Source organism: Dasypus novemcinctus, chromosome 12 (genome assembly GCF_030445035.2).
Source record: "Dasypus novemcinctus isolate mDasNov1 chromosome 12, mDasNov1.1.hap2, whole genome shotgun sequence".
Taxonomy (NCBI): domain Eukaryota; kingdom Metazoa; phylum Chordata; class Mammalia; order Cingulata; family Dasypodidae; genus Dasypus; species Dasypus novemcinctus.
Genome location: NC_080684.1, coordinates 102,429,045 through 102,437,721, shown reverse-complemented (window position 1 = coordinate 102,437,721; position 8,677 = coordinate 102,429,045). Strand labels below are relative to the sequence as shown.

Below are 8,677 nucleotides of genomic sequence, written 5' to 3'. Positions count from 1 at the left end.
AGCAGTCCCTGTGCGCTGGCTTGCGTGGCAGCTCTGGCTTTGCATGATCCCCTGGATCCAGGCACCTCCTGCTGTCTTCCCGCCCCCCAGCCCAGCACCCAGCACAGCTGATATGCGGTGGGTGTGGCAACGCAAGCCAGGGCCAAGGCAAGGGGAAGGGAAGGCTGGAGCCCCGCAAGGTGCGCCCTCTGCCCAGGGGCTGGCAGTGGAGCGGGAGTGTGGGAACCCGGGGAAGGGGGAAGCAGCTGCCGCACTGCTCTGGCACACCGAGGAGCGTTCAGGAACGCTGAGAGCCAGTACTGAAGGCCACACAGCCCCAGGCTCCTGGCTGCTGGGTGTCCGAGGCAGCACTTGGGAGAGGTCTAGTCCATGTTCTGTTGGGCAAGGGGGGTGCTGCACCCTCAGACCTCCAAGCTGTTGAACACTCGAGCAGGGCAAATGGCAAGCTTGCCTCCCAGCCCTGGGTCGGTGAGGGGGCCTGGGTTGGAGCCACAGGCCTGCCAGGGCCCCTGCCCTCCTGCTCTGGGAAATGCCTCTGCCCTGCCTCCAGGTTCCTGCCTTCCCATTTCAGTGGCCTCAGCCTCTGTGTTTTCATTGGCTTAACTGATTTGGGAACTCTGCCCAGATCTCACCCCTTTGCTGTGGAAGGAGGAGACTGAGGCCCCACCCTGACATGGGGTGGTCCCGCCTCTGCCTTAGGTGGGAAAAGGCTGAGGGGAACCAGAGCCTGGAAGCCTCAACTCCAGGCTGGAGGTGACGCAGCGAGAGCCAGGGAGGGCAGGTCAGGTGGGGCCCGGGCACCCAGGCCCAGCGGCGAGTGTGCAGGGGGTTGGGGTGAGTGGGTGCTCCTGTGTGTTGGTGAGTGAGCTTGTTGAGTGTGCACGATGTGCACTGGGGGCCAGGTGGAGGCCCTCCAGGGCTCTGCTGACCGTGACCAGCTCCCTGAGGCTCTGACGAGGGTGGCTGACACCTTGGTGGTGAAGTCCACTCCAGAGGAGCAGGTGAGGGTGGGCAGGGCAAGAGCGTGTGCTGAGGGCGAGCTTGTGGACACATCAGCGGGTGCAGGGTCAAGTCAGCCCGACCCCCCTAACAGCCCGCGGAGCACTAGGGCCTGGGGGAGGGCTTCTCCTTCCAGGTCTCCCACTCTTATCCAACCTGGGAAGGTGCTTGGGTAAGAGGAGCAATGACCTTGGGCTGCCCACCCTGACACGGACTGGCTCCTCCCTGCTGGTACAATCTTGGCTCCAAACAGGTTGTGCTGAGGGCGAGGGTCAGGTCCTGGCCCCTTATTAAAGGCCAGGGCCCAGGCTGTGGAAGCCTTGTTTGTGTGCTGGGAGTTACTGGTCTGATCCCAGGTACCTGGTGTGACCCGGCGTCCCAGGTGTGGACGGGTCCGCCCAAGGTGGGTCTCTAAACGCTCGCCTGCTCCCCTGCTCAGAACTGACAGTGAGGCAGCCATGGGACTGCTGACCGGGGAGGCACTGGCGCCCCTGGCCGTGGCCGTGGCCATCTTCCTGCTCCTGGTGGACCTGATGCACCAGCGTGCGCGCTGGGCCCCTCGCTACCCACCAGGCCCCATGCCGCTGCCCGGCCTGGGCAACCTCCTGCAGGTGGACTTCCAGAACATGCCGTACTGCTTCAACAAGGTGAGGGAGAGGGTGCGCCAGGGGACAGAGGGGTTCTGGGCACCCCTCCTAGTGCAGACAGGAGGTGGTGGGTGAAGCACAGGCTGGACAAGAAGCCAGGTCCAGAAAAGGAAGCGGGCTGGAGGCGTCCTCAGGGAAGGGATTTCTCTGGGAAAGCAAAGTCTGGAGGAGGGTGGGACCTGACCTTGGATCTGGATTCCAGCTGGACCACACAACAGTTAGCAAAGACTCGGCAGTCCCCTCTTGACCACCAAAGAAGGTGGAAGGTGGAGAGAGCGTCCTCTCCATTTAAATCAGGAAATCCTGGTGGAGAGGGGACAGTGACGGCTGTGTGGCCTGTGGCCTCACTGCTCTCGTCCCTGAGCCATTTCCTTTATCAGTACAATGAGACCGTAGCTCGGGTCTACTGACATTTTGGTGATCCTCGCGGAGGCCCATCTGCATGGTGGGATCCAAGGTGAGGTGCTAGTCCCCGGGAGGGTGACCCAAGCCCAGGAGCCAGATGTCCTGAGGGTCCGCAAGGCTGGCGCGCTGAGTCGGGGGCCAGCAGCCTGCCTGGTCCCTGGCCAAGCGGAGCCTCGCCCTGGGCCTGCAGCTGCGGCGCCGCTTCGGGGACGTGTTCAGCCTGCAGCTGGCCTGGACGCCCACGGTCGTGATCAGCGGGCTGGCGGCCGTGCGCGAGGCGCTGCTGCAGCGGGGCGAGGACACCGCGGACCGGCCGCCCTTTCCCGTCTACGAGCACCTGGGTATGGGCCCCGGGCACAAGGTGAGCGCTGGCGGAGGCAGAGCCCGGGTGCCAGCCCTAGCCAGGCGGAAGTGACCGGTGACACGGCAAGGGGTGCAGGACAAGGGCCACGCAGGCAGGGAGACACATCTGGAGCGCACAGCGGGTCCTGCGGGGACTGGGTGGAGTGGGCCCTGGGAGGGCTTGTCTGTGGGGGTGTGGGGGGCGGTCAAGATGGGCGGAGTTGGGGTCTCCCAGAGCAAGAAGCAGCGTGCAGTGGGGTGGGGCTGAGGGTGCAGCGGGGCGCCCACGTGCCCGCCCCGCCCCCAGGCATCATCCTCGTGCAATACGGACCCGCGTGACACGAGCAGCGGTGCTTCTCCGTGTCCACCATGCGTGACTTCGGCCTGGGCAAGAAGTCGCTGGAGCAGTGGGTGACTGAGGAGGCGTCCTACCTGTGCGCTGCCTTCGCCGACCATGCAGGGGAGTGCCGGGCGGAGGGGCGCGGGTGGATGCGGGGCGGCCCCCTGACCCGCACCCTGCACCCCCAGGACGCCCCTTTAGTCCCAACACCCTCCTGAACCAAGCGGTGAGCAACGTGATTGCCTCACTCACCCATGGGCGCTGCTTCGATTATGGAGACGCCAGTTTTCGCAAGCTCATGGCGCTAATGGAGGCTGCGCTGAAGGAGGACTCAGGCCTTGTCCGAGAGGTGCGCAGCTGGGGGTGGAGGGCATGCTCAGTCTGGTCTCCCATGGATGGGACTTTGTTCAGGGAGTGGGTGCAAGGGCCCCCAGGGGAGGCAGAGCTGGGGGCAGGGGCCAGGGAGACGCCAGGACCCCCAGTGCCCGGAGCTGAGCCCAGCCAGGGCGGGCACTGAGTGCAGGGAGCACCCAGGGCCTGGCGCTGCCCCGCACAGGTGCTGAACGTGGTCCCGGGGCTCCTGCGCATCCCCGGGGTGGCGGGCAAGGCCTTCCCCTCGCAGAAGGCCTTCTTGGACCTGATGGATGAGATGGTCACTGAGCACAGAGAGACCTGGGACCCCACCCAGCCACCCCGAGACCTGACCGACGCCTACCTGGCCGAGGTGGAGAAGGTGAGGGCCCAGCGAGGCTGAGACGGGGTCCGGGGCTCCCAGGCTGAGCGGTACGGGTGGGGCCGACTGGGGCACCCTCCCCCAGCCCCCGAGCCGACTCTCTGCCCCCCAGGCGAAAGGGAACCCCCAGAGCAGCTTCACTGCCGCGAACCTGCGCCTGGTGGTGGCCGACCTGTTCTCGGCGGGCATGGTGACCACCTCGGCCACGCTGGACTGGGCCCTCCTGCTCATGGTCCTGCACCCGGACGTGCAGCGTGAGCCTGGCCTGGGGCCTGGGGATGAGGCGGTGGACAGGGACAGGCTGGGGCACCTGAGCTTGGACACCAGGGACACTGCCCAGAGCTGGGCCGGGGCTCCTGTCGCAGCAGCCCCTCCTCCTCCACGCGGGCACGGCCCCCAGCACAGGGGTTGCCCGCTGCGGGCCGGGCAGGATCGGCGCCCAGCCCCCTGGGCTCCGGCCCACTGTGGGCGCTTGTCTGTCCAGGTCGCGTCCAGAAGGAGATCGACGAGGTGATCGGGCTGGGCCGGCAGCCAGAGATGAAAGACCAGGCGCTCATGCCATTCACCAACGCTGTGGTCCACGAGGTGCAGCGCTACGGGGACATCGTCCCCCTGGGTGCGCGTCACATGACCTCCTGCGACACCGAGGTCCAGGGCTTCCTCATCCCCAAGGTAGGGCTTGGCCCCCCGCCCCTGCCTGGCCCGAGGATGGGCTTTGGGGAAGCTTCTTGGGCCCAGCGGTCTCGACTGGGTGTGGGTGAGCCCCAGGCGGGTGGTGCGTGTGCAGTGGCAGCGGGCAGGGCATTCCCTGCCCTGCAGTTGTCCCCACACACCTGGCATCTCCTGTGCAGGGGACGACACTCGTCCTCAACCTGTCGTCGGTGCTAAAGGAGGAGACGGTCTGGGAGAAGCCCCGTCGCTTCCACCCGGAACACTTCCTGGACGCCCAGGGCCGCTTCGTGAAGCAGGAAGCCTTCCTGCCTTTCTCAGCAGGTAGGTGCCCGTGGGGTGCCGGGCCCCTGCCCTGTTCCCAAGGGTGTCTGGGGCGGGTAAGCCTCACTGAGTGCCCCCGCACCCACCCACAGGCCGCCGCGCATGCCTCGGGGAGCCCCTGGCCCGCATGGAGCTCTTCCTCTTCTTCACCTGCCTCCTGCAGCGCTTCAGCTTCTCGGTGCCCGCGGGGCAGCCCCCGCCCAGCGCCCACGGCAACTACGCAGTCCTGGTGACCCCGACTCCCTACCAGCTCTGTGCCATGCCCCGCTAGAGAGGGGCTGAACCCACCCCACCCGGGACCCTGAGCTTCAATAAAGCTATTGGCGGCTCCCATCTGGCTCTTCGTCCCCACCCAGGCTCCCTGTCTGGGTCCTGCCTGTGCCCGGGGCCAGCCCTGCCCCCTGCTCAAGTATTCGTTGCATTTCTAGATGATTTCATTGACAGATGAGTATACCAAGGCTCAAAGGTGCCTGGCTGCCCTTCCCTCTTCCCCATGTCACCCATTGAGACCCCATGTTGCCTGCCTGGGTTGGTGACAAGGTCGAAGCAGAGGTCCTGGCTCCTGGAATGTCAGGGAGGGGGGTGAACCTGAATGGGCTGCTGAGAGGATGGGCGCAGTCCCTGGCTGGGCTGGGCAATTGCACCTGTGGTCCCCAGCAAGGACTGAGACACATCGATTTGCCAGAAGGACTTTTACAGAGCTAGGAAAGCAGTGATGCTCATGCCTCGTGGCTGACGTGGTGTCACCATGTACACTGTGGCGTTTTGTCCTCACGGCCTGAGCGCAGCTAGCACCCATGCTTTGCCCCACAGTTGTTGGGTCTCCCATACTCATGGAGTTAGACGAGTGCTAGTCCCGCCCCAATGTGATTCCACTGGAGAGGGCGAAGGCCTCCCACGCCGTGCTGCGTCAGGCAGGCTTCTTTCCCAGGGGCACGCAGAGTGCCTGAGCTGCTTCCTGCTGCAATCCCCTCAGAAGCCGTCCTGTGTAATACCTCCCGTCTCCCGGTACTCGTGGGCCGCTGCTGTGTTTTGTCCTGAAGAACCAGGGCCCTTTCTCAATATTCAGTCATGAGCCTCTAGGACCCAGTGGTCCTCGAAACCTCTTCCATGTGATAGCCTTTGCAGGTCCGGAACCCCAAAAATAAGAGTCAAAAGACAGTGGCTCATGGCTGGAGTTCCGTGCAGCCTTCAGCGGTCGGTCCAGCTCAACAAATTGTGTGACCGAAACAACACCTCACGGGTTTGCTGGCTTCCATTCGCCCTCATCAGGCTGCAAAGCAGGAGGGACCTTGGCAAACGTGGCTTCGTCCTCTGGGGCATGTGGTGTAACTGCTGAGAGACAATGTTACTCTCTTACTCGGAACCTCTTGAGGCTCCAGTGTGACACGGGGCTGCCCTCGTTGCGTCACCCATGTACTCATTCCGTTACCCTCGGCCACTAGTTCTCTCTTGTTTGCTGTGGATTTTTATCTACACTTCCCAGCTCTGGAATGAGTGTTAAGTTTGGCCACTGTGCAGGTTCCAGTGGGACAGCATGCCCTGACCTCGGCCTCGCATGCTCCTGTTCGTCCAGCATAGGCTCACACAGGCACAGACCAGAGGGCTCGCCACCACGAGGCAGACAGCACCTTTCACTGTCAACCCGGATTTCAAATGGGGCAAAGGCACAGTCCACCCCGTCAGTCCGTTAGGAGTTCTTCCACGAAGGCTTAAGGTTCTCGTTAAGTTTCCTGTCTAGACCGCAATGTCAGGTAGGAGGAAAGAAGGAGGAGGTGATGGGGGAGAATTGTGAGTCTCCTTCCCGGATCCTCCAGAGAAGCGGAGGCACCTGTCGAGTGGGGACCTCCCCGCGGCCTGCTCGTATTGAGTGTGAGCACAGACTCAGCAGAGCGTCCAGCCAGCCCTTCCTGCCTTGGTCCCTCCTGCTTTACACAACAGATTCTTCCTTGTCCATTGCATTCCTCTTTCAGACCGCCTCTACCCTGAAGATGATATGGAACAAAATCTGACCATTGGATGCGCTAGCGCTTCACCACTGCTGAGTGCTACAGGCTGTGAAGTGTGTTCTCTGTCTGAAGAGATGCAGCTCAGTGGTCCAAAGCGGTATAAACTAAAGACAAGTTTATTCTCTCACAGCTCTGGAGACGAGACGTCTCAAGGTACCGGCAGGGCCGCGTTCCTTACAGTTTTGAGCAAAGACTCCGCCCCACGTTTCTCTCCTGGCCTCTGGTGGTTGGAGGTCATTCTGGGTGTTTCTTGGCTTATGGACACATCATTCTTGTCTTGGCCTCCATCACCACATGCTGTTCTCTTTCCCAGTCTGTGTCCAAATTTCCCTCAGGACACCGGTCATTGGGATCAGGGCTCTCTGGACCAGTATGACCTCATCTTAACTCGATTCTACCTCCATATAAGGTCATCTTCACAGGCACTGGGGTTCAGGACTTGGAAATATCTTTTGGGGGCACTGTTCAACTTATGACAAGTGTCTTCTCCTCTAGTCATCTTACAGCTCTTTCAGCCTTTGCACCCACGAGCAGGTTTGCAAAACCCCATTCAGAGGCAGTGATTGTCCTGTCAGGACCCCTTGAGAGCTTCCTTGGACTTCCAGCAGCATCTGATGTGGAACACTTTCAGCTGTGCGCCAGGCTTTTCCTGCAGCCAGCTACACTCTGGCTTTCCTACTGGCAGAAGCACAGTTCCTGTTGGTGTTTTCTGTCTTGGAGGGAGCAAGAGGGATGTGCCGACACTCAGTTCATCTCTGCACTGCTGCAGCTCCCCCATGTCCACAGGTCTCCTGACCCCTGTGGCCACCCCACGTGAGCATACCAGGGTGTCCACCTGCTGGTTCCAGTCACCTTCCAATCCTGACTGGCAGTTCTGATGGGCATCAAGAGGTCCTATTTTAATGTACCCTTAGATTCCCATAGTAATTTCCTTGAGCTCTGCAGCAATCAGGCATCCTGTTAATTGGCCAGGTTTCCATTACCCACTTCCCTGACCCGCAGCCAGGCCAGTGGCCCTTGCCCAGGTGTCAGTAAGAGCTCACACATGGGGACTCTTGTCCAGTTCTTCCATCACCGGGAGGAAAATAGCATGCACGTCGGCCGTTCAGCAGGATGCTGTCTGTCCATCTTGTAATGGCCATCTCTAAACCAAGCAGCCCTTTGCTGGTCAATAGAGAGCTGTTTGTTGTATCTCCCAGGCGCCAATAGGATGCAGCAGCTCCTCAGGTGGTTCCAAACTCAGCCCCGGGGCAACTGAAGCTATCTGCTTGGAGTATGGTAACTGTCTCTGTGCAGTCCCCCAGCAGCATGTTCCTCTCTAAACTATTTCCATTTCATTATGGAACTCTTCTGGGCACTGCCTTCCTAGTAGAGTGTTTCTTTTGACATCACCCAGGACATTGTGGGTATTTCAGTTCTTAAAACGATGATATGTCCTTCAGCCATAGGAGCAGTTTCAATGAATGCCCAAAAGCAAGCTAGTAATTGTCTCGAATGGCACATTTTGCTCTACTGCAGCTGGCCGTGTTTTCTGGTCCAAAATCCCAGCAGTTTCCATTAGGTGGCACTCATGGACTCTTGCCACAGGCTGCAGTCAGTTGAAGTCCTTGTCACAGGCACTTCCAAAATTTTAGTAGTGTGGATCATAAGGGCCCAAGCCCATTGAGAGCCACTGCATTTGGCCATTCAGTGGCTTTTTGTTCAAATACACCCCTTTAGGGACATTTTCTGGATAGGAACTAACACTATCCCCAGATATGGAATATGCAACCTTCAAAATGCAAATAAGCCAACCAGGTGCTGTGGGGCTTAGTTCTAGGGGTAGGCAATGGCTGCAGTTTATTTAGTTACCTGTGGAGTGTTACAGGTAGCACCTGCCCCGGTTACTCTGAAGAGTTGCACTGTCTGGACAGGCCCTTGGGACTCCCCTGGATTTGTCACTCAACCTCTGCTGATCTTGTGCATCACCATTGCATTTATTTTTTTGTTGTTGTTCTTTTTGAGGTGACAAGATTTTTTTTGAAAATATATAGATCACAAAATATTACATTAAAAATTGTAAGAGGTTCCCATATACCCCACAACCCCCCACACTCCTCCCACATCAACAATTTCTTTCATCATTGTGGCACATTCATTGCATTTGGTGAATACATTTTGAAGCACTGCTGCACGGCATGGATTATAGTTTACATTGTAGTTTACACTC

At 59.9% G+C, this 8,677-nt stretch overlaps 1 pseudogene; it reads left to right on the top strand.

Annotated features, from left to right (window-relative positions):
• Window positions 1-647: 647 nt before the first annotated feature.
• On the top strand, window positions 648-4,790 carry LOC101443523 (cytochrome P450 2D17-like; annotated as a pseudogene).
• The last annotated feature ends 3,887 nt before the right edge of the window (window positions 4,791-8,677 follow it).